Genomic DNA, 26330 nt, shown 5'->3' with positions numbered 1-26330 from the left:
AGCTCGCTGGTTCGACAATTCACATTTTAATGAATAATCACGCATTATGTTTCATGCAAATCTGTTTATTTCTCCCACAATTATCTAGAAGAACAATAGAATTGTGGCCATGAGCATGTTTTCCTGTTGTTTTTGTTTGCCTTTCAGATTCAAGATGGACTCAATTTGGGAAAAATCAGCACAATCACAAAAATGCATAAGAGGGATTTACTAAAGTTATTTTAAAATTTAAGCCACTGAACAGAGAATGAATTAGAGAATGTATCCTGTTCGGCTATTTTGACCTTAAATTTAAAATTAATTTTGAATTTCCACTGTACTTAATAGTCATGACACTGACACAATTTTAAAGGACCACTATAGTGCCAGGAAAACAAACTCATTTTCCTGGCACTATAGGGTCTTTAGGTCCCCCTACCTTCAGGGTCCCACTCCCGCTGGGCTCAAGGGGGCTGAAGGGGTTAAACACTTACCTTTCTCCAACGCCAGGCTCCCACGGGGCTGGTGACCTCTCCTGCCCCTGCCAATGTCAGATCCGAATGCGCATGCATAGCAAGAGCCGCGCGCGCATTCAAACAGTCCATAGGAAAGCATTTCTCAATGCTTTCCTATGGACGTCCAGCGTCTTCTCACAGTGAGAAGCTCAGAAGCACCTCTAGCGGCTGTCAGTGAGACAGCCACTAGAGGCTGGATTAACCCTAGTGTAAACATAGCAGTTTCTCCGTTTACAGCTGCAGAGTTAACACTAGAGGGACCTTGCACCCAGACCACTTCATTGAGCTGAAGTGGTCTGGTTGCCTATAGTGGTCCTTTAAATATGCTGGTGTTTCAAACATAAATGATACTCTTTATATACATTAACACCTTTAAATATATTCACATTTAGAATGTGTCCACTTAGCAAAATTTAAAGACGCATACTTGGCCATTAACTTTAATGAGCATTGTACAAGCAAAGAAGGATCGACACATCATAAACCAATGAATCGAACATTTCCTTGGACCCCAGAGAGTTAAAATTCATAGCCATTTTCCTGTGCTCACAAACTAACCTTTACCTTCTGTTTAATTATAATCATTACAATGTATCCCAATATAAATCCAAGACTTAGAATATCAATTAAGCATGTATCAAACCATTGACTTTATTTTAATTGTATTCTGCACTGCACAGCCTTGAAAGAGGTTTGTATTTTGTACACTAAAGGTCCCAAATGGTTATGTGGTTCATGAATATTGGCTTGCGTCTGCATGTATCTTGTTTTACGCTCTTTTGCAAGAAAACGCATCAATGATAAATACATTAATCATGTACTGTAAGCAGTCTGGCTTTTTGTAAGTACACTAGGTGCAGGATGCAAGCTCCTCCTCTGGACTAAAAAAAAAAAAAAACACTACGAGGTTGCATTTGCTACTGAAAGACACTGTGTAAGTGAATCTGTCTTGTAGCATATCCAGTTAACTACACATGTGCATCACACTGGACAGACTGTCTCTGCATTATGTCACTGTAGAACTTAGATGGCACAGTGAACAATATTCTCATCAGCACCTCACTGCTATCCTCTTCTAGTACTTTGCGTTCTGGAATCTTTCTTAATCAGCTGCATCAATTCAAGGAGATACACTTAATTTGATTACTCAGAAATATTTTAACCCGAAGAATCAGTTCCTTAGCAAAAAAAAACAAACAAACAAGGATTGATTCCTTTGGTCAGTGACTGACTTGATTATCGTACTCCACAAGATGAGTGCCTGTAGAAAGCGTTGCAAAAGGGAAATTCTGAAGTTTATACAATATCTAATAAGGCTTGCGACCGGCTCTCTTCACGCAGGTAAAGCAGCTTTTAATGATGTTTTATATGCTTTGCAATGTTTGTTGTAATGTACAGACAGATTTATATGCAGAAATTGACTTGGGATACAACATGACACAAAGTCTCATAGGTTGCTCATTAGGAATATTTATTAGTTTAGATCATTTGATTAAAATATTTTATATGTCGAATGAAGAAAATAAGCTCTTTGTTTCTGCATTTTAATTTCTCTTTTAGACGGTTTAGTGTTTCTTGGGAATCAGTAGATTTGTTTCCATCAATGAAATAATTATCTAAACACAGTCGGGGATATTCGTGCAACGTATATGGGGAAAAGCAAGATGGATAGGATATACACAATACTTTAGTGAATTGAGTTGTGTTAATAAAAATAGATTTACATCATTGAGGCCAAAGGTGGGATAGAACATTTTATAACTCCAGTATTTTGGCCTAGTTTGGAAAGTGGAGCTTTCACATTACCGAAATTCAACTCCAGTGCATCTTTGTTAAAATATATTTTCTTGTAAAATAATTGGAAACATGCCCCTTGCAATGCCCATAATGAAAAATTGGAGGACCTCACATAGTGCTTGCCATTTTGCCTGCATGGCTTTTTTTGTCTCAATAAATGTCAGTAAATGTCAGTAAATGTCTTTGTCTTATTTAGTTTTGTTAATAACTTGTTTGTACTATTGCATTTATTATACTGCAGGTTTGATTTTTTGCAAACCAAGTTATTTTATTTCATTTTCAGTTTCCTTCTCTCATATAATGTGTGTCTTTGGACTGGGCACACTGTTTCAGAGAATATCTATAGTGGGACATTTTCTATATCCTAAACACTGATATGGGGTGTGCTCCAAGTAGATTTCATCACCAATAAAGCCGAGTTATGTGGATTGAACAGAAGATGAACATACTGCAAATCTAATTTAATGCATAAAGCCAATCTTGCAATGTTCTGTTCAATATCAGAATTTAAAACCTGCCATTATTGCAAACGAGTAACTTTTTTTTATTTAGTTAATGGCATTTAATTTTCTGATTGATTTGGAACAGGGAAATTGTTTGGGATGCTTATTTGAAGTTCAATTCTTGAAGTGATTCATGTGATATTTAAACATTGCTAATTCACTTAGTGCTTGTTATTGTGATTTAGATTTTGCTAGGGCTGTGTTTTTGGAGTTTTCAATGCGAAAAAACAAAATCAATATTGCCTGATTTGCAAGTGAATGCAGAATCCCAAAGTAAATTAATGATGAGTAAGCTGAACATAAAGGGTGTAAATACAATATCTGCTTTGGGATTTAAATTACAAAGTACTGGCATTCTAGAATGAAGAGTATGCAAGAGCTAAGACTGCTGTTATTTTACTGAACAATATTTTACAAAGATATAAGTATATAAAAAGAAAGTTAAAAATCACGTAATCAAAATATATGATACGGCTTGCTCTTTGTAAGAAGTACTACGTCCTAATTTTTACTAAGAAATAATATTTCAGACAAGATGGTTATGAAGTTAATCTCAGCAATGTTAATGTTTAGCTTTGAAACAAACATATAAATGAAGAGGAAAATACTTATTTAATTTGTTGACTGTCCTTTATTTATTACATCATTAAGTGACATCATGTGACAATTCAAGATTTTCCATTGTACTAGCTCATATGAATGTTTTTTTTTTGTTTAATTCATTTTTATTTGTAGTTTACTGTTACATAGAGGGGTAAGCATGTCCAGAAAATCAAAAACTTGGAATAAAGAGTTCTTCTTATTATTATTATTATTTTGCTTACAAATGTATTTTTGCACAGTATCTGTTTCTTCATAAGATATAGTTGTTTTCCGTAGTGGAGTATTTGCATATATCAATGGTGGTGAGCTCAGTTAATTCTGTTTTGTACCAGGTGTGTGTTTGAGAGCTGGGGTTTTATACATCGTTCTTTATTTCTCTCTTTTTATGGTAATTATGATGATAAATAATCCCAATGACATCAGCCCACAATCGGAACCACAATGCATTGGGCTGGTGTTTAAAGTGGCTGTTGCACAGCTCTAAGATATTACACTACACTTTAAATGTAAGCCATTTACAGTAATAACTAATTTAAGTGTAATACAAAATAAATGTAGTAACAGTTTACCAAATGAAAGTCTTATGTGTTTCATGTGTTTATTTATGATCAAAATCTTTATTTTATAAATTAGGAACAAAAAGTACAACGCTGTGAAATAAGTCAAAGTTTTGTACTTTTTTGTTCTTCAGTTTATAAAATAAAGAATTTTGATGTACCACGGGTTAGCATCTCGGCTACCTAATCTCAATTGGCAAACAAACTGATTTAAACAAACCCTTTTTGATGCTATGTTGATGATGTTATTATTTACATCTAACAAAGAAAAAATAAATATTTGCGTCTAAGTCAGGTCCTTAATCTCAAAGTGCAACACAAATACATAGACTTTGTCAGATGCTCATAAATCCAACAGTTTATAAAGAAAAAAAAAAGTTTTAAAGGGAAACTATAGTTTGTGCCAGGAAAACAAACTAGTTTTCCTGGCACTATAGCTTCCAAATTTGTCAAGGCTCCCCCCCACCCACCCCTTCTGTCACTTACCTGGGTCCAGTGCCGATGTCCCTCGGCACTGACTCAGCTCCGCCCACTCTCTTCCCCCACCGACATCAGCCGGCAAGGGAGACCTAATGCGCATGTGCGGCAATGGCCATGCTTGCATTTTGCTTTCCTTTGGGGATTGCGGTGAGGACGTCCATCATCGTTTAGGCGACCAAAAGTCACCTTTCCACTCGGAAGTACCTCTAGTGGCTGCCTGATAGACAGTCACTAAAGGAGGAGTAAACCCTAGCAGGTAATAATTGCGGTTTATAAAAACTTCAATGACTACATGTTAAGGGTCATGGGAGTTTACACCCAGACCTCTTCAATGAGCTGAAGTGGTCTAGGTGCCTACAGTGTCCCTTAAAGCACATTGGGCGATATTTCTTATATGGGGATCTACAATCTGATCTACGGTAGTTAAAATGTAACAAAATAGTCTAAAAAATGTGTCACTTTTCAACAACTTTTTGCTTCTCCACAATTATGTCACACTAAGAATATTGTGTGGATATTTTGCCTTGCTTACTATGACAAAACAAATTGGTGTAAGAGAAAATTAGAATACAGAAGCTTTTATGGTGCAAAAGAAGGTGTAAATATTAATACATGCAAAAAGTAGCACAAAAGAAAAATGTCAAAAATTAATAAACAATGGAAAAAAACACCATAATTGATCATTCACACCAAACAATATCATATTCACACCGATTTTTCATAGACAATTACATACATCTCCTAATATGTATGTTAAGGTAATAAAAACCAGGAATTATTTATATCAATGAAATTTTTCTAAATGTTGGTGTTTCTCTTATTGAATAGCGGTGTGTATTGATGACATAATTGCTGGTCAGATACTTTATTTGTCGAAAAAAGATTATTAAAGGTTAGAAAAGTAAGAATATTGTCATATAACATATCAAATAATATTTTCCAAGGAGTTTTCATGTTTATTCAAAAAAATGGTGAATTAAAATGAAACAAAACAAAATTGCACAATCCAGGGTAAATAAACGAGATGTTATTATTGCTGAAATAGAGAATTTTCCAGCTCTTATGGTCTAAATGTATTAAATTAATTTTCCGTTCATTACTATCGCTGATTAGTGAATAAGTCCTAGTGGAGATTAGTGGAAACAAACATTTCCTTAAAAGATTGCAAGTAAGTCAACAATTATATATAAATCAATGGGCCATTAATAAACCATGTGTTATTTCCTTAAAACCTCTCAACTTCCTCAAAGATAATATGTTAATAATACATGTCTAGCTAATTACCTTAAATTGTGATCTACTCTAATTCACCATTTTAAAACTAAATGCAAAAGGAATATTAACAAAATAGATAGAAACAAACAAACAACATATTCACTATGGTGAATATATATTGTATGGAGTGCAATAGTATAAGGAGGTTTTCTTTAAAACTATGTTTTTTTTAAAGATGTATTCCATCTAGGGGAAGCTATTTAAGTAGATCCTAGACCCATAAGTGTATGTCCATATTTAAAATGACTTAAAAAATGCTGAACTGCTTAAAAATGTCTTGACGTTATCCATTATGTTTTAATGATCAAGTGATTTATGAAACTTTTCATGCAAAAAATCAATTCTAATTTCAGAACATTAACTTTTGATGGTTGAGAGGGACCAAGTGTATAACATCATTTTAATACCAATAATTTACATTAAGTATATAATAACAGTGTGTCACATCTCATGGAGTACAGGTCACGACTCTCTCCATGGTTACTCTGCACAATGACAATCCTAACTTGTCCATACATGTGCCACCTGTACGGAATCACGCCGAGAACAAACCTGTGACTATATGCCACTTCTATAACCTTCCTTCCCAATTGTTCAGGTGTCCTAATTTGTTTTTAAGTAGGCCCAATAGCCCTTCTTGTGTGACTTGTCTCTTTTAAATATTGTGGCCCAGACTTGTTCTTTTGACTTCTCTGCTCGTTGACCTTAGTTTTTTATGTTGTTTATCAAATGTCTCCATTGCTGGACTTTGATTTGTTTCTTGACTGTTCCAGTACTAGTAGTTTCTGCCCTTTCCCCTTCCTTTGGGCCTCTCATAAAACTTGACCATTCCAAGTAGGAGTAATATGAATTATTCTCCTGTTCTCCCCACAATAAAATCAATATAAAACGTATAGCCATGTTCAGTCCCTTGGCTACTTTAGTTTCTTCTTTTACATGGATAAATTATTTAATAATTTATTTTACAGTCAATGAGAAAGTCACAGATTACAATAGAATATGGGCTCCATGGACAACCCACAATATAATCATAATATCAAGTTAACAAAATAAATCCTCTTTATCCCTGAGGATCACATGCTTCAACTCAATCCCAATGAAACTATTGCCTTCTACTACCACAATAATCAGCTGCCTAGCTACCAACTCGACAAACTTCTCTACAAGACCACAGAATGGCTGGCAGCGGGACTATTGACCCAGGGCTGCTTATATACAGATGTTGTGGGCCGCACCTCACAGCTCCATTCATCTGAGTATATACACATGTACTCCTAATGCAATAGTGTTCTAGAGCTTGATTAGTTTTAGCCCTCCCCCCATTTGTTTTAAAAAAAAACTGAAAACAGCTATTTATTTACTTTTTTCTCCATACTTGAAAATCCTGTGGTGCTGCCACTCCAGCCTGGTCCAGGGACGTCATCCAGGTTTTGAGAAGATGGTCTAATGCGCATGCGTGGTGAGAACTGCACATGCATTAAAATACTTTTCAAAGGAAGGCATTGAATTCAATGCTTTATTATGAGTTGCATTTGGTTACCTGACCAAATTTTACTCGGTCATTGTAGAGGAAATGCCTCTAGTGGCTGTTTGGAAATTTGAACTTACTGTAAGAGCAGATGACCCCAGTCTGTATGTTCTCCATGCCTGACTCATTGGAATATTTCCCAGAATACACAGTATGTGTGGCTGACCAGGCTACCAGACTATGACGAGTATATGTATACCTACTGCCTTTGACCCTGCTAGAATTGGGATGGAGCCAGTCCTTCTGAGGAAGCGTTATCAATGACACAAATTGGGCAGGCCTGCTCAGAAAGTAGGCAAATCTTGGAGTTTCTGGCACAAAAAAGCCTATTGATTTGTACTTTTGAGCAGAGTAGATAGTGGGAACCGCACTCACTCCAAACGGCCAAGGGTGCTCCAGATCAGGACCAGCAATCCCAGGACAATATACAAAGAAGAAAAGATCACAGGCACTCCAAATGTTAAGCCGTATGCAGCTTTAATGTAACAAAATGCAACGCAATGTTTCGACCAACAAAGGTCTTTTTCAAGCTGAGCTTGAAAAAGACCTTTGTTGGTCGAAACATTGCGTTGCTGAGCTTGAAAAAGACCTTTGTTGGTCGAAACATTGCGTTGCATTTTGTTACATTAAAGCTGCATACGGCTTAACATTTGGAGTGCCTGTGATCTTTTCTTCTTTGTATATTGATTTGTACTTGTCATCCAGGTTAAAGGGACTCTCCAGGCAGCCCCTGTTTACTCACCTGGTTCCAGCGCCGGGAGCCTCGTGAAGCCGCGCCCCCTATTTTGTCAAAATGACGAAATAGGCGGGCACGAGCAGGGAGCAATCAGACGCTTCCATTTGGAAGCGTCATTGCTCCCTTGTGCGCATGCGCGGCTTCGCCACACATGCGCACAGACTTCAGAGGGCGGCATTCATGCCGCCCTCTGAAGTCCTCAGAGCACTACCGCGCATGCACGCGGTGTGAGCGGCCGCGAGCTGAGCTGACTGACAGCTCAGCTCGCGGTCTTTGCCCGCCCCCTCTCCTCTCTGACAGGCTGGAGAGAGAAGGCACGCACACAGTGCCTTCTCTCTCCTGCACACGTCAGACGTATTTTCAAACGTCTGACGTGTACAGGGCCTTTTTAGGGCCCTGCATGATAGGAAGTCCCTCTGGTGGCCGTCTGAGTGACGGCCACTGGAGGTATTCCTATCAATCAATGTAAACACTGTATTTTCTCTGAAAATACAGTGTTTACATTAGATTGCCTGCAGGGAGCTATAGATCTCACCTGAACAAATACATTAAGCTGTAGTTGTTCAGGTGACTATAGTCAGCCCTGATTTATGTAATACACTACTTCCTATTAACATGTGTCATATATATCCTCCTAAAACATTGAAATCACTCCCTAGAACCCTGAACCTTATCAAAACCTTTCCAGAACCTTAACCCTTTCAGGACCGCTGACGGTTCAGGACCGTCAGCGGTAAAACATGCGTTTGGACCGCTGACGGTCCTGAACCGTCATAACGGTCTGGGGCTACTTACCTGATCGCCGTCGGTCCCACGGCGGCGATCAGTGCTCCACCCGGTCCAGGGGGGTTGCCTGTCTGCCCGGGCAGTCCCCCCTCGGCAGATCAGGACCCTGCGGCCATGTGATCACTCGATCACATGACCGCAATAGGTGTCTGTGTATCTGCCTGCAGGGGGACTGTCTGTGCTGACAGGCAGTCTCCCTGCAAGTGAAAAATCAAAAAAATAAAGTTAAAAAAAAAAAGTGTAAAATCAGTGTAAAAAAAAAAATAATAATATGTGTGTATATATATATGATATATATACATGTATTATATCTATATATAATATATGTATATGTATCATATATATAATGTCATATTAAGTGTATTTTTATATTTATATATACGTATATTAATATAAAAATACACTTATATTTAAATTACACACGAATATATACAATATATATATAATTGCTATATATATGGTATATATATATTATTATAAAATACAAATAATATGTTAATAAAAATAAATAACAAAAAATAAAAATAATTTTTAATAATTATAAAAAAATATTTATATATGCAATTTTATTCTAACAGTATTTTGATATATATATATATATATATTTATATCAAAATATACTTAGAATGTAATGATACATATATATATGTATAAATAAATAAATAAAAACAATACGAAATATACACATGTCCATATACATAATTACATAAATAATTTCATAAATATACACGTAGACGTCAAATATATAAATATGTATATATATTAAAATTCTACATGTGTATTTATGTAATATTTTTACCTAATTAAGTAATTTTAATGATTGCAATTTGAGGGACCTGCCTGCCAACCCAGGCCGAAAGTCCAGATAATTTAATTTGCTAGCACTGTGTTTAACCCTGTAACTTTCTATGACACCCTAAACCCTGTACATGGGGGTACTGTTTTACTCGGGAGACTTCGCTGAACACAAATATTAGTGTTTCAAAACAGTAAAACATATCACAGCGATGATATTGTCAGTGAAAGTGAAGTTTTTTGCATTTTTCACACACAAACAGCACTTTCACTGAGGATATTATTGCTGTGATACATTTTACTGTTCTGATACACTAATATTTGTGTTCAGCGAAGTCTCCTGAGTATAACAGTACCCCACATGTAGAGGTTTTATAGTGTTTGTGAAAGTTACAGGGTCAAATATAAGGCTTGATTTTACTTTTTTTTTAATTGAAATTTGTCGGATTGGTTAGGTTGCCTTTGAGAGCGTATGGTAGCCAAGGAATGAGAATTAGCCCCATGATGGCATACCATTTGCAAAAGAAGACAACCCAAGGTATTGCAAATGGGGTATGTTCAGCCTTTTTTAGTAGCCACTTAGTCACAAACACCGGCCAAAGTTAGCGTTTTTTGCATTTTTAACACACAAACAAATATAAATGCTAACTTTGGCCAGTGTTTGTGACTAAGTGGCTACTAAAAAAAACTGGACATACCCAATTTTGAATACCCTGGGTTGTCTACTTTAAAAAAATATGTACATGTTAGGTGTGTTTCAGGGATTTATGACAGATAACGGTGTTACAAGGTCACTATTGATACATTTAAAATATATATATATTGAAACAGCAATTTCCTACTTGTATTTATAGGCCTATAACTTGCAAAAAAAAGCAATAAAGCATGTAAACACTGGGTGTTTTTAAACTCAGGACAAAATTTTGAATCTATTTAGCAGTTTTTTTCATTAGCTTTTGTAGATAAGTAAAAGATTTTTCAAGTAAAAGTCCAAAAACATGTTTTTTTTTTTAATTTTTCACCATATTTTATTATTTTTTTTAAATACAATATTGGACATAATACAAATAATGGTATGTAAAGAAAGCCCCTTTTGTCCTGAAAAAAACAATATATAACTTGTATGGGAACCGTAAATGAGAGAGCGGAAAATTACAGCTAAACACAAACACCACAAAAGTGTTAAAACTGCTCTGGTCCTTAACGTACAAACATCGCAAAAACAGGCCGGTCCTGAAGGGGTTAAAACTAAGAGGGTGATTAATTAACAACATGCAACCTAGTAACAGCTCTAAACACAAAAAATAAACAATAAATAAAAACCAGAATGCATTATTTAAAAAGATATTACTATATTTCTGTGATTTGGGCAATTCTAGATAGTCCGAGGTATTGGCAATTGTAATAGATATATATGTGCTGTCTAAAGCGTGTGCATTATGGAGTTATAAGGCCATCTCAACAACAGCTAAACTAGGTATATCTTTGCCAATTAAATTATGTTTCTTAGCTCACTAGTCTGTGTTAAGATTTCTCATTCCATAATAAAAACACAAAAAATATTTCTTATATATTTTAGAGTAATATTTCAAATTGTATTAGATGTTGACTCTATCTGTAAAAATATATTGTTACATGTTGTTGCAATGTTCTATCATTCCCTTGCACACTATAGATTAGTACTATCAACATAGCTGAAATAGGATCATATTTCCTAAAGCAGAATGAATTATTAAAAGCATTCAGCTCAGTATGTATCATTTCATTTTAACATTATGTCTGTAGTCACTGACCACAAAAGTATATCTGGCTTGATGAAGTTCTTCTGCATTGTTTAGTGTGCTAACATCATAAGAAATCTGCATTTCTGGTATTCAGTGCAATTTATGCTGTTGAACAATTAATCTCTAACCTCGTGTTTTGCTCCTGTCAAAATATCTTTGACATTCAGCTTTATTTGCATGATCATCATCAAGTCATCTTTTTTCATTGTTCAGTTTTAGTAAACATCACATAATATGTTTTATATTATACAAGATAAGATATTATACAAGATAACAACATCTAAAATAATAATTACAAACAAAAGAGCAAGTTACATGGTAAAAACTGCCAATGATTATAATGTATGGAAGTTAAATTTGACGTGATTTTGTTTTGTTATTCACTAAAAGCCAAATTGTAGTGAATGAGAATATTAATGTGAAAACTGAGGTTAACTATAGGCACCAAAACTGCTTTAGCTTAATGAAGCAGTTTTGGTGGATAGATCATGCCCCTCTAGTCTCACTATTCAATTCTAGGCCATTCAGGTGTTAAATCACTTTGTTTATACAGCTTTAGTCACACCTCCCTCACTGTGAATAGAACCTTAGTAAACACTTCCTGTAAATAAATATCTATTGTTTAAACTTCCTCTATTGCACATTCTGTTTAAATTGGAATATCTTATCTCCAGCTCTGTTAATAGCCCTCTAAACCCCACAGGAGCATCCTGTATGTGATTAAAGTTAAATTTAAAGAACAGAGGATAAAAACTTCTAAAGCAAGTTAAAGGGACACTATATCCACCAGAACAACTACAGCTTAATGTAGTTGTTCTGGTGAGTATAATAGCTCCCTTCAGGCATTTTCATGTAATCACTACCTTTTCAGAGAAAACGCAGTGTTTACATTGCCCCTAGGGACACCTCCAAGTGGCCACTCCTTAGATGGCCATTGGAGTGGGTTACTGGCTCAGGGCTGCACAGTAAGCATCCCTGCCGTTCAGCGTCTCCCCGCTCTGTATGGAGATGCTGAATTTTCCTCATAGAGATGCATTGATTCAATGCATCTCGATGATGAGGTCCTGATTAGCCAAACGGCATTTGGCCTCGCCCCGTGCCGATTTTAGCTAATCCAATCCTTTCCCTATGGGAAAACATTGGATTGGCTAAAAATCGGCCATTTTGATGATGTCACAAAGGGGGTGGAGCCAGCGCCGGCATACCCGTACAGCGCTGGATATTTTATTTATTTATTTATAAAATATTTTACCAGGAAAAAATATTTTATAGGGAGGCTAAGCCACCTAAATGGTGGGTTTAGCACTATAGGGTCAGGAATACATGTTTGTGTTCCTGACCCTATAGGGAACCTTTAACATATGATGAAAATGAAACCATTGTTTTCATTGAGGCTGTGTGTGTAACAGCCAGGGTAGATATGGCTAGGTCTGCATAAACAGGAACGAAAAATATTTAACCCCTAACTAACAGAGAATTAAACAGTGAGCCTGTCGGAGCATGATCTATACACTTAAATGGCATCATAAAGCTAAACATTTTTTGATGCCTGTAGTATCTGTTTAAAAGAACTAACCTGTGACTAGAGCAGAGCTGGAGAATTTTTCAAGTTTTGCTATTTCAGTTTTAATTCACTACAATTCAGGGTTTAGTGAATTGTCCTGTAAGTGTGCTATATTTTAAATTTTGATATTTTGGCTTAAAATTCTAAAATTACTTTTAATTTACTTTGACTTCCTGACTCTTCACACTTTTCCGATTATTGTAATTTTGTTTAAATCTTGGGACTCGCAGGCATCTTCCTTTGTAACTTTCTCCACTCCTGTTAAGGTGCCTTGGGAGCTCTGGCATCATTATGTTTCCACCAGACTTAGAACATATGGTGTCTTGCCAGTATAATATTGTATAGTTGGATCCCTCTTTAGGCCCATGGAGTCAGACCTTCCATAGTGATGAGACTTGGCAGAACTCTGGAAGAGAAAACTTCTTTCTTTTAGATGTTTCAAGGTGTTGCACAGCAAGTCACATCTGAGAGGGTTGCTTCTGTTACTGTACCCATTCTTCCTGAATGTACGTGATGCCTTTACATATGCGCAATTCATTGAATGGTGGTCCTTCGTGGCTGTCAAGCTTTTGCTGTCTTAGTTCTTCCTTGGTGGTGTTTGCATTGACAGAAAAAAATCAATAAAATACATATAAAAAAATTATTCCGATAAAGCAATCCAAACTCATTTTTGCTCAAGTCATACAATGGGGTTCTTTAACAAGAAGTAATTGAGACATCGAAAAGTAATGTTGATAGACATAAGACGTAAAGAAAGCCCTGCTTGAACAACTTATCTAGGAAAATTGTCTTGGTGTGATTAAATACTGATATAGAAAAAAATTTAAAAAACTTTGGCATGTTCATTTATCAGGTTTAATAAATCCGCATATATTGATAGTGAACAACTCACACATATCTTAGGACATGCAGAAAGCCTGTATGAATGACAAGAGAGAAGACAGAGAAGGACCTCAAATGGTGCAGCTAAAATTATATACCATAAAAATAAAAAATAAAATGCACTCACAAACGCATGTGTATAATAGGCGGAATACGTAAAGCTGAGAACGGAAAACTTCTGTTCTTCTCTTCTCCCACTTTAAAACTTAGCGGATAAAAGAGAAACACAAAACATAGTGTACAAGTGGATAACACAAAGAAATGCTTTATTTTATTGCACTCACAAGAGGTAAGTAAAAAGCCCATCAAAATCGCAATGTCCCTTCAATCTCTCTGAAGAGGCTGGTAACCACCCAGGATTTGGAAGTTTGTTAGCGAATAGATAGGAAATAATAAAAACAGCAATTCAAAAGCACTCCTGCTGGTTGTGTACTCCTGCTGGTTGTGTATTTTTATATATTTGTGTTTGCGAAGACATTGAGGAGTCTTCACACTACCTTTAAGGGTAATTTATTATTATTATTTATTCCCCTGTTCCACTTAATATCACAAGGGTAACATTGTATTGTTCATTTGTATGTATGACGAACCAAGTGAAAAGACGACAGAAACGTTTGCGCTATTTTAAATGACAACTATCTCAGAATAACGAAGCTTGTTCGGAATCTAAGCACAATAGACTTTAAGACTCTATTTTAGAAATGTGAAATAATCTCTGTATAAATTCTTGTCTCAGCCAGGATTAATTATGAAGACAGGAAACAATGTCTAATCCAGTTAAAATATTACTGGTGATATTGTAAGTCAATTTACTTTAAGAATGCTGGTTTGTTTTAACCCCTTAAGGACACATGACATGATTCCCTTTTATTCCAGAAGTTTGGTCCTTAAGGGGTTAAAATGAAAATAGATAAGTGTGCATTTTCTTTTCACCATTTTTTTCCAGATCATTTCAGAACAGGTTTTTTATTTTTCCCAGATCATTGAAGAACAGGTTTATTACCTGTCCATATATCCATTTATTGCTAAATGGATATTCTAGGCACTTTTTGACTATTATGCAAAATGTATTGGTTACTATTCCTTATGTGGTACGTGTAGTGTAACAATCACATTATGGTACATTAGTGCATTATGGTACATTAGTACATTAGACACATTAGGATGTTAGTACAGTGAGCAAATTACCAAAACACATAAAAGAATCAAGCTGGGATGAAGTAAAAATGCAGTCATTTGTGATCACATAGATAATACATGATGATTAAAAGTACATAAAACCTTAAAAAGAATATGTAATCGTCTAAGGGTACATAAATCAAGCAGTCAGGTGGAATCAGCCTGTGTTGATATGATGATAAAGTCACAGAGGTGTCATGCTTGGCATTTCGTTTCCTGTCTGGATATGTTGCTCAGTAATGGTAGGCTTGTTTGAGCAAGACCCTTTTTACCTCTAGTTTGGATGATTCTTAAACCTGTTTGTTATTTAATTGTTGTCTTTAGATCCCCATTAAAATGTGCTCAAGTTACAAAGATTTCTTACTATAAATACAAAGATACATTTTGTTGCTCTAGCATTCTCTTCATACTCTTCACCTCCCAATTGTGTGACTCTCACACAGATATCAGGAGCGCACTCCCTCAGTTTCGGGATGTCTACGTGAGACCCTCACAAATTTACTTTTAATGTGCCTGCAAGTGCAGAATTTGTGACGTGTCTCCTACCCCTTTCAAAAAAAAAACCATAGCAACATTCTTACATATACACCATATACACGCATGCTCCCAAATACACATAATTCCACAGACAATCTCATGCCCACATACATAATCACACACATTCACCTATTTACAAACACACATCTCCTTACTTTTTCCTGGCGTGGATCATCTTCCCGGTGGTTAGCGGGGAACTACATTGATCACTGTCATCTGCTTGCACACCTCCTTTGTGCGCCCAGTACTGATACCAGGACTGAAGTGGCATCACATACTAGCTCATTACAGGACATGCCAGGGTGCTGTGTAGCCAGAGCACAGTGCCATTTTAGCTTCCTCTCTTCCCCAGGTCAATTTGGAAAGCGTGGGCACATGCTGCATGGTAGGTAGGTGCCTACTGAAAACCCACAAAAGCACAGGGCAGCTTATCCCATTGTACAGCGCTACAGAATGTGATGGCGCTATATAAATAATAAAATAATAATAAAATAATAATATACCCCTCATGTAGGGAGCCCTAAGGCAGCTGCATGGGATGCTTTACACTTGCACTGGCCCTGAATGTGCTGTAGAGTATGTGATTGATTAAAAAATGTATAGGTAAAGTAATGCATTCATTAGGAAACACACACTAATAATGCAATCATCATTAACAGCCATGGACGAATCCAGAACCTTATCTCAGGAGGAGCACTGGCAGATTATTTAAAGAAACAATCCAGGCACAATAACCATTACAGCTCTTTGTTGTTGTTATGTTGCCAGGAGTGCCATGGCGCCCTCCCAGAGTAAGAAGTCAAACCGTTTTAAAAACAGTTTGACAACTTACCTGGGGACTGCCAGGATAGGGACATAGTGTATGTAAGTATGCAGGGCTCGAGTCCTGCAGGAACGCATGGGAACGGCGTTCCTGCACTTTTTCCAAAGCAGGAACGCCGTTCCCAGTCCTGCAGGACCTGCCCTGCTAACTGCACACAGGGGCCATCACACGCGGCGTTCTTCTCCAGCTCTCTCAGCTTCAACTCTCGCGAGACCCGCAGCTGTAAGAGCGTTGCCACGGGTTACCATGGCAACGCTCCGCACAGGCGAGTCTCGCGAGAGTTGAAGCTGAGAGAGCTGGAGAAGAACGCCGCGTGTGATGGCCCCTGTGTGCAGCGGCTGCTACCCTCCACCGGACCACCAGGCGATCTCCCCCCTCCCTGACAAGGTAAGAAGCAGGGAGGGGGGAGTAAAGTAAAAAAAAAAAACACATAAAAGTTAAAAAGCAAATGCATCCCCCCATCATCCAGCACACACACACACATAATCCAGCACACACACACATAATCCAGTACACACACACACATAATCCAGCACACACACATAATCCAGTACACACACACACATAATCCAGCACACACACACACACACATAATCCAGTACACACACACACATAATCCAGTACACACACACACATAATCCAGCACACACACACACATAATCCAGCGCACACACACACATAATCCAGCACACACACACACATAATCCAGCACACACACACACATAATCCAGCACACACACACACACATAATCCAGTACACACACACATAATCCAGTACACACACACACACATCATCCAGCACACACACACACATAATCCAGTACACACACACATCATCCAGCGCACACACACACATAATCCAGCACACACACATAATCCAGCACACACACACATAATCCAGCACACACACATAATCCAGCACACACACACATCATCCAGCACACACACACATCATCCAGCACACACACACATCATCCAGCACACACACACATCATCCAGCACACACACACATCATCCAGCACACACACACATAATCATCCAGCACCCACACACACACACACACACACACATAATCCAGCACACACACTGCATTCATTATACACAATCTGCACTTACTACAAACACACTACATTCATTATACACACTCTGCACTCATTACAAACACACTAAATTCACTGTACACACTGCACTCACTACATTCACTATACACACTCTGCATTCATTATACACACTCTGCATTCACTACACACACACTACATACACTGCATTCATTATACACACTGCATTCATTATACACACTCTGCACTCACTACAAACACACTACATTCACTATACACACTCTGCATTCATTATATAGACTCTGCATTCATTATACACACTATGCACTCACTACACACTACATTCACTATACACACTCTGCATTCACTACAAACACATAATACACTGCATTCACTACAAACACACTACATACACTGCATTCATTATACACAATCTGCACTCACTACAAACACACTACATTCATTATACACACTCTGCACTCACTACAAACACACTACATTCATTATACACACTCTGCACTCACTACAAACACACTACATTCATTATACACACTGCACTCACTACAAACACACTACATTCACTATACACACTTTGCACTCACTACACACTATATTCATTATACACACTGCACTCACTACACACACACTACATTCATTATACACATTCTGCACTCACTACAAACACACTACATTTATTATACACACTGCACTCACTACAAACACTTCATTATACATACTCTGCTCTCACCACAAACACACTACATTTATTATACACAATCCGCACTCACTACAAACACACTGCATTCATTATACACACTCTACACTTACTACAAACACACTACATTCATTATACACACTCTACACTTACTACAAACACACTACATTCATTATACACACACTGCACTCACAACAAACACACTACATCCATTATACACACTCTGCACTCACTACAAACACACTAAATTTATTATACACACTGCACTCACTACAAACACACTACATTCATTATACACACTGCACTCACTACAAACACACTACATTCATTATCCGTACTCTGCATTCACTACAAACACACTACATTCATTATACACACCCTGCACTGCACTATATGCATAGGAGTGCAATTTTTTTAAGGGGGGGAGGGGGGGAAGGAGGCGGAATCTTGGGTGAGTTCCCACACTTTTTTCCCCAGGACTTGACCCCTGTAAGTATGTATATGAGGGGTTCAGTGTATGTGTGTATGGAGGTCAGTGTGTGTGTGTGTGTGTTTGTGTGAAGGTTGCAGTATGTGTATGGAGGGCAGTGTGTGTGTGTGTTTGTTCGTGTGAGGGTCGCAGTATGTGTATGGGGGCAGTGTGTGTTTGTGAGTGGGGCAGTGTGTGTATGGGGCAGTGTGTGTATGGGGGCAGTGTGTGTATTGGAGCAATGTGTTTGTATGTGAGGGGTTCAGTGTGTGCATAAGGGGGGCAGTGTGTTTTTGTGTGAGGGGTGCAGTGTGTGTGTATGTGGAGCAGTGTGTGTATAGGGATACAGTGTGTATGGGGGCAGTGTGTGTATAGCGGTACAGTGTGTGTGTATTGGGGTCTGTGTGTGTATTGGGGCAGTTTGTGTGTGTGAGGGGTGCAGTGTGTGTATATGTAGGGCAATGTGTGTGTTGGGGCCGTGTGTTTGTGTGTGGTGTGGTGTAGTGTGTAGGGAGTTATTGTTTGGGTGAGGGGTAGGAGGGCAGATTAAAGACAATATATGTTTTATACTTTTTTTATTATTAAATAATTATTAAAGAAATATAGTTTATATCTCCCTGCCTTCTTACCTGAGGCTTGGGGGGGACAGTGCTTCCAATGCCTGGCGGTCCTAGTTGTGAGCATGAACTCTAGCCTGCTGCTCAGCTCAAACTCGCGAGAGGAGAACCTGGCGGAGCTGCAGGTAAGAGCTCCCCATGGGTCCTCTCTCTCTCCCTCCCCTGCCGGCTGCCCAGCTAACAGCATGTGGGCCGGTGAGGGAGATCAATGATCTCCCCTCCGGTCCATGTAGGCACACAGCAGAGCTGACTCTTGGATAGCACCAGCCCTGCGTGGGCCGGCAGGGGATCTGCCACTGTTAACAGCACATAGACATCAAGAAAGTTATACAATCATCAAATAAAATAAACCTTCTATCCTGGGGGATAAGATTTAGCTGAAATGTATGGGTTAAGATGATCTGTGCATTGCAGAAAACATTGAGGTCAGATGACCAGAGAATGCATAAGGATTTCTTTCCACGCTATTAAATGTGCAAAAGTAAAAAAGATTTTTTTTCCCTTCATTAACTCTTTTACCTGTTTGACACTATATATATTGTAGTTGAGTTACTCAGGAAAGCACTCTCAAGTAGATCCCTTCCAGAACCATTGATAATGTTTTTTTTTTGTTCCCAGAGGCTATATTGAGCATGCAGTTGCAATTTAATTTTTTTATTACCCCCATAGAAATCAATGGGATCAGTTCATATATGTGTAGTACAATCTAGGGATTTCATCCATGTAAACACTAGCAACTAAACTGCGCATGTGCAAGCAGCTCCTATGATCTACCACAGATGAAGCACTGGAAAGATGTGTCTGTTTGTAATTGGATATGGTTTTGTGTTTTTGTTCTCTATTATATATAATTTTATTACATGACAGGAGGCTTCGTATTTTGCATATCTCTCTTTACTAAAACTCCATAGCAGTAAAGAAAGTGATAACAAGAACCAATCAAAAAACAGTAGGAGGTATAGTATTCCCAGTGAACAGGCTCCTCCCCCTCTTTCTTTACTGCTCCATCAGCAGACAGGTCAGAATATTGAGCTCCTCATATTTATTCATTATTGATTTTATTTGACTTTGTTAACCTTGTTATTTTCTGTTTTCACTCTTATTTCTTATTGCCTCACTTTGCTTATATCTTATTGCCTCATTTTCGATTATTTTCCAAATTTGCTTGGGGCTCCTTTATTTACCTTTGCCCTTCTTACTCTGGGCACCCTGATATCCCTCCCGGTTTTCCGTTTTATTCCGGACATTTTCGCCGTTTTTTCAGTCCCCTTTCACTAAGGAATCCTTGACTACACAGCCCTTGCCACTCCCGGCCGCCTAACCGCGCATTTTAACGCTCCGGCCGGCGGCCGGATCTACTTTCCCACACTTTCAGTGTGACGGCGGCCATCTTGGATCTCGCGAATCGCGAGACCCGCGGCCGCCATTTTGGAGCCTCACACACACTCGGTTGCTGAGATCTGCATCTACTCGGTTCCTCCAAGGTAAGCATATATATTTATATCCTTTTCTGCTCAGGTTTATGTTACATAGTTAGATAGCTGAAAAGAGACTTGCGTCCATCAAGTTCAGCCTTCCTCACACCTGTTTTTTGCTGTTGATCCAAAAGAGAAAAAAAAAAAAAAAAAAAAACAAAAAAAAAAAACCCCAGTTTGAAGCACAATTTTGCAACAAGCTAGGACAAAAAATTCCTTATTGACCCCAGAATGGCAGTCAGATTTATCCTTGAATCAAGCAGTTATTACCCTACATTGAAAGATTATATCCTTGAATATTCTGTCTTTGCAAGTATGCATCTAGTAGCTGTTTGAACATCTGTATGGACTCTGATGAAACCACTTCTTCAGGCAGAGAATTCCACATCCTGATTGTTCTTACAGTAAAAAAACCTTTCCTTTGCCTTAGACGAAATCTTCTTTCTTCCAGTCTAAACGCATGGCCTCGTGTCCTATGTAAAGTCCGGTTTGTGAATAGATTTCCACACAATGGTTTGTATTGGCCCCGAATATATTTGTATAATGTTATCATATCCCCTCTCAGGCGACGTTTTTCTAAACTAAATAGGTTTAAATTTGTTAACCTTTCTTCATAGCTGATATGTTCCATTCCTTTTATTAATTTTGTAGCCCGCCTCTGCACTTTTTCTAGTGCCATGATATCCTTCTTTAGAACAGGTGCCCAAAATTGCACAGCATATTCAATATGTGGTCTTACCAGTGATTTATAGAGAGGCAAAATGATATTCTCGTCCCGAGAATGAATGCCCTTTTTCATGCATGACAATACCTTACTGGCCTTGGCCACTGCTGATTGACATTGCACATTGTTGCATAGTTTGTTGTCTATAACAATTCCCAAGTCCTTTTCGTGTGTTGTTATCCCTAATTCGCTTCCATTAAGGGTATACGTTGCTTGTGTATTCTTTACGCCGAAGTGCATAACTTTGCATTTTTCAACATTAAATTTCATCTGCCATTTGAGTGCCCAGTCCTCCAGTCTATCTAAATCCTTCTGCAGCAAAGTAATATCTTGCTCACATTGTATTATTTTACAAAGTTTTGTGTCATCTGCAAACACTGAAACATGACTTTCAATGCTGTCTTCAAGATCATTTATAAAAATGTTAAATAGAAGGGGTCCCAGAACAGACCCCTGAGGGACACCACTTGCCACCTCTGTCCAGCTTGAAAATTTACCATTAACGACAACTCTTTGTATTCTGTTTTTAAGCCAATGTTCTACCCAAGAACAAGCATTTTCATCGAGACCGATTTCCTTGAGTTTGAACACTAATCTTTTGTGTGGAACTGTATCAAATGCCTTGGCAAAATCCAAATAGATCACATCCACTGCAACACCCTGTTAATCCGCCTGTTGTCACATCCAGTTGCTCATACATATCCCATTACTATTTCAGATTGCTATCAACTCACATTGCTCTCATCCAGGCAGGGGTCCCCACAGACAGTCTCTGTTACTCCTGTGGTATATGTGCACTATAGGGCTCAATACCCTGTGCTCCTTGGGGTGAAACCCCATAAAGGTGAATGCCTATCAGAGCTCTACTGTTGTAACCTCTGTATACTGGGTGCTGCCCAGGCTGCCTATCAGAGCTCTACTGTTGTAATCTCTGTATACTGGGTGCTGCCCAGACTGCCTATCAGAGCTCTGCTCTTGCAACCTCTGTATACTGGGTGCTGCCCAGACTAAAAACCCAATACTACCCTGCTGGGGTTATATCTGGTACTGCTGGTACCATAACTACCATAGGATACTCTCCTAACGTTGACCCCTGCCTTACTGCCCTCTTAACAGTGCCAAGTCCTTTCCTAACATTATGGAAGACTCACAAACTACCCCAGTGGATTTTCAATCCATGGTTAGTGCAGCAGTGGCCGTGTCTATGGAAAAGGCCCTATCACACATGATGGCCGCTCAACCAGAACGCTCCAAACCACGCCACACACGCCAAGACACTGAGTCTGAAGACTCTGAAACCCAGTCTAAAGACGACACCCGGGCTAGTAAACGCCATTGGAAAGGGGAAACAGACCCCAAATTGAACAAAGGCAAAAGACCCACCAAGCGGAGCAAAACGACAACATCTGTCGCCCCTGCTCCTACCCAAGTTCTATCCTCAGAGGAGGAAGAAGATATCGATGGCACTATGGCCATCTTGGATGAATGGCAAGCTAACGCGTCCCATTCTGACGACGACGCCTGGGACTCAAGATCTAAACCCTTTCTTGCAGGGGATTCAGACTCTCTCGCTGCAGAATGGCAATGGACAGGGGACAACACCCTGCCTCAGGATGAAGCTATCCTGGACCCCATGGGCCAGACACTCTTCGATCCACGTAACATCAGACACCCCCGCTCGACAGACTGGACACCACCGGAACACCTGGCTAAGTTTATGCACTTATGGATGCGTAAACCCATGGACAAGGTAGTTCGTAACCGACTGAGATCGGAATGCCCCCGCCCTTCCCTACCAGATCAAGTAGCCATGACAGCTGAATTTGACCAAGTAATCACTACTTTTATGAGTAGAGGCGGTCACAACCCCCGCCGCGGGGTGGAGAGGGGATTCAAAGGAGTCCAAGACAAACTCTTAGATACCTCCGGACCCCTATCACGCATCATGTACCTAGCAGACGATGCTTTCCAACGGGCAGACCAATTCGATGCCGACATGGTCAGGGAATGGGCTCATGATATCCGCGAATGGGCTCAACGCGGTTTTTGTTTCAAACGCAAATGTGGCCCTCTCATCTGAGAGGCGTAAGGCAGCACTTCTCCGAATAGACGGGACCTCTGGCACAGGGCAAGTTATTTGGAGACCCTTTCCTAAAGGAATTGAATCGCCACGTCAACATCTTCACCTCGTTGAGTAAAGCCCAGACCTCAATGAGGAGGGTTTTCAGACAATACCCCACTAGGGGTGTTTTTGGACGGGCTGGCCGCCACAGGGGCCGTACTGCCTGCCGTTTCTGGCCATCAGGCCCCCGATCCTCAAGACCGCAACCCTTCTACCCAGAAACGGGATACCGCCAGCCTTTCACCTTCTCAAGAGGCTCAGACAGAGGACGCAGTACCCGAGGACGTGGCAGATCCCGATTCACTCCAGGTAAGCTATCATCTACCTATGACCACCTTGCATGCAGGTCGTCTCTCTCTTTTCTTTCAGAACTGGACGACCATTTCGTCAGACGCTTGGATACTCCAGACGGTACAGGGATACATCATAGATTTCGTCAGTACACCTTACCAAGAGTCCCCACCACGACCGATCAACTGTTCGACAGAGGACTCAAAGCTCATCCAAGCCGAACTTCAGGAACTCTACAACAAAGAGGCGATAGAACCCGCCACAGACAATGGAGGATTCTTCAGCAACATTTTCTTAGTGAAAAAGAAGACAGGAGACCTCAGACCGGTCATAAACCTACGTACACTCAACGCTCACGTGGTCTACCGCCACTTCAAAATGGAGCGAATCCACCTTTTACGGGACCTCCTACAAGATGGCGACTGGTTCACAAGATTGGACCTCAAGGATGCCTACCTGTCAGTACCGGTACATATCGACAGCAGATACTTCCTCCGCTTCCTGTGGAACGACCAACCATGGCAATTCACTTGCCTCCCTTTCGGCCTCAGTTCGGCCCCATGGTGTTTCACCAAACTGTTGAAGCCGGTAGTTACTCATCTGCGCGCAAGAGGAATTCGCTGCATTATATACCTGGACGACCTCCTAATCTTCTGCTCCGTCAAGTCAAGACTCAGACTACACACACGTTTTGCCATGGAACTCCTAGAATCCCTATGGTTTACGATAAACCATCAGAAATCCGCTACAACTCCGTCCCAAACCATACAGTTCCTGGGTTTCGAAATCGACTCGGTCTCCAGCACGCTCCGACTACCGACGACCAAGATCGCAGCGATTCGGAAGGAAATCCGCAAGACGATCCGATGCCAATCAGTTCCCCTACGCAACCTAGCTCGAATCGTAGGCCTTCTCTCGGCATCCATCCAGGCCATCTTCCCGGGCCCGCTCCACTACAGGGCGATGCAACGCCTCAAAGCATCCTTCCTCCGCCGGATCCCCACTTACGATCAACCCGTACCAGTGACGGCAGAAGTCCGGGAGGAACTTCAATGGTGGCTGGACAGCATGCAGGCCTGGAACGGCCGAGCTATCTTCGGCGAAACCCCAGATTTCGTACTGGAGTCGGACGCCAGCCTTTGGGGTTGGGGCGCCACGAGCGAGGATGTATCGACAGGGGGAACCTGGACTCCACAGGAACTCAACCTACACATCAACTGCCTCGAACTACTGGCAGGCTCCTTCGCCATATGCAGTCTGGCAAAGGACAAATCGAATTGTTGCATTCTCCTCAGGATGGACAACATCTCAGCCGTCCGCTACATCAACCGCTTAGGCGGAGCCCGCTCACGACTCCTATCCAAACTCACGAAAGAGGTGTTCGACTTCTGTCTCCCACGCAACATTTCCCTCAAGGCGGAATACCTCCCAGGGGAGACGAATTTAACAGCCGACTGGTTCTCTCGACATTGGAGAGACGGCAGCGATTGGATGCTGGATCCAGAGATATTCAATGCCCTCTCGAGAAGGAGAGGACCCTTCCATCTAGACCTCTTTGCATCCCGCAACAACAGACAAACGCCAGACTTCTTCAGCTGGCTCCCGGACCCAGAATGCAGAGCAGTGGACGCTTTCCTCCAGACCTGGCCCCCCTTCGGCGCCTACGCATTTCCCCCATTCGCCATGATAGCGAGGACTCTCCACTATCTGAAGACACACCAGATCTCTCTGCTCCTGATTACCCCCCTATGGCAGAGTCAACCGTGGTTCCCGGACCTGCTAGCGCTATCCTACGCAGATCCGCTCTTACTACCGTCCCATCCGACTCTCCTCAGGGATCCGAAGGGGAACCCCCACCCGCTGATAATGGAAGAGAGACTCTCCCTGGTGGCTTGGACTCTTTCCGGGGCACCTGGCGAGTCAGCGAACTATCGCAGACTGCTAGGGACCTCTTATGGGAGTCGTGGGCACCGGGGACGAGACTATGCTACATCTCTGCTTGGACCTCCTGGTCCTCTTGGTGCTTGGAACGGGACCTCAATCCACTTACGGCACCTATTCCCACCGTCCTGAACTTCCTGACGTCACTTTTTACAACAGGAAAATCTTATAGGACCATTAACGTAGTCCGATCAGCGATCTCAGCGGCCCATATCCCCATCCAAGGAATTCCGGTGGGCAAGGATCCTATGGTATGTAGACTACTGAGGGCCATGCGACTCAAACGCCCTCCGGCCCCCAAATACAATCAACTATGGGATGTGGACCTCGTCCTCAACTTCTTAAGAGAATGGCCGCCTAACGACAGACTCTCACTCCGCCAACTTTCAGCCAAAATGACGGTGTTGCTCTGCCTAGTTTCCTTTCGTCGGGTATCCGACGTTAGAGCCTTCGAAGCCAATGCCTTCTCAATGGATCCTGAAGGGGTGACATTCCATGTCTCCCGACGCACCAAATCTAACTCTACCACTATTTTTTATCCCTTTTTCCTCACGGAACCCCAATTGTGCGTGGTCGCAACCTTACGCAGCTACAT

General features: G+C 40.2%; 1 protein-coding gene across 1 annotated transcript in view; it reads left to right on the top strand.

Moving 5' to 3' along the window:
• The first annotated feature begins 1788 nt into the window (after positions 1 to 1788).
• The window catches only part of KCNIP4 (potassium voltage-gated channel interacting protein 4), a 612263-nt gene continuing 587721 nt past the window's right edge, over positions 1789 to 26330 (top strand). Inside the window, exon 1 of the mRNA XM_063459894.1 lies at positions 1789 to 1835. The gene's annotated coding sequence lies outside the window, so the exon portion shown is untranslated. The remainder of the gene's footprint in view (positions 1836 to 26330) is intronic.

The sequence above is a fragment of the Pelobates fuscus genome, chromosome 6 (genome assembly GCF_036172605.1).
Source record: "Pelobates fuscus isolate aPelFus1 chromosome 6, aPelFus1.pri, whole genome shotgun sequence".
NCBI lineage: Eukaryota > Metazoa > Chordata > Amphibia > Anura > Pelobatidae > Pelobates > Pelobates fuscus.
Note: the sequence above shows the minus strand (reverse complement) of the source record. Positions and strands in the feature narration are given on the sequence as shown.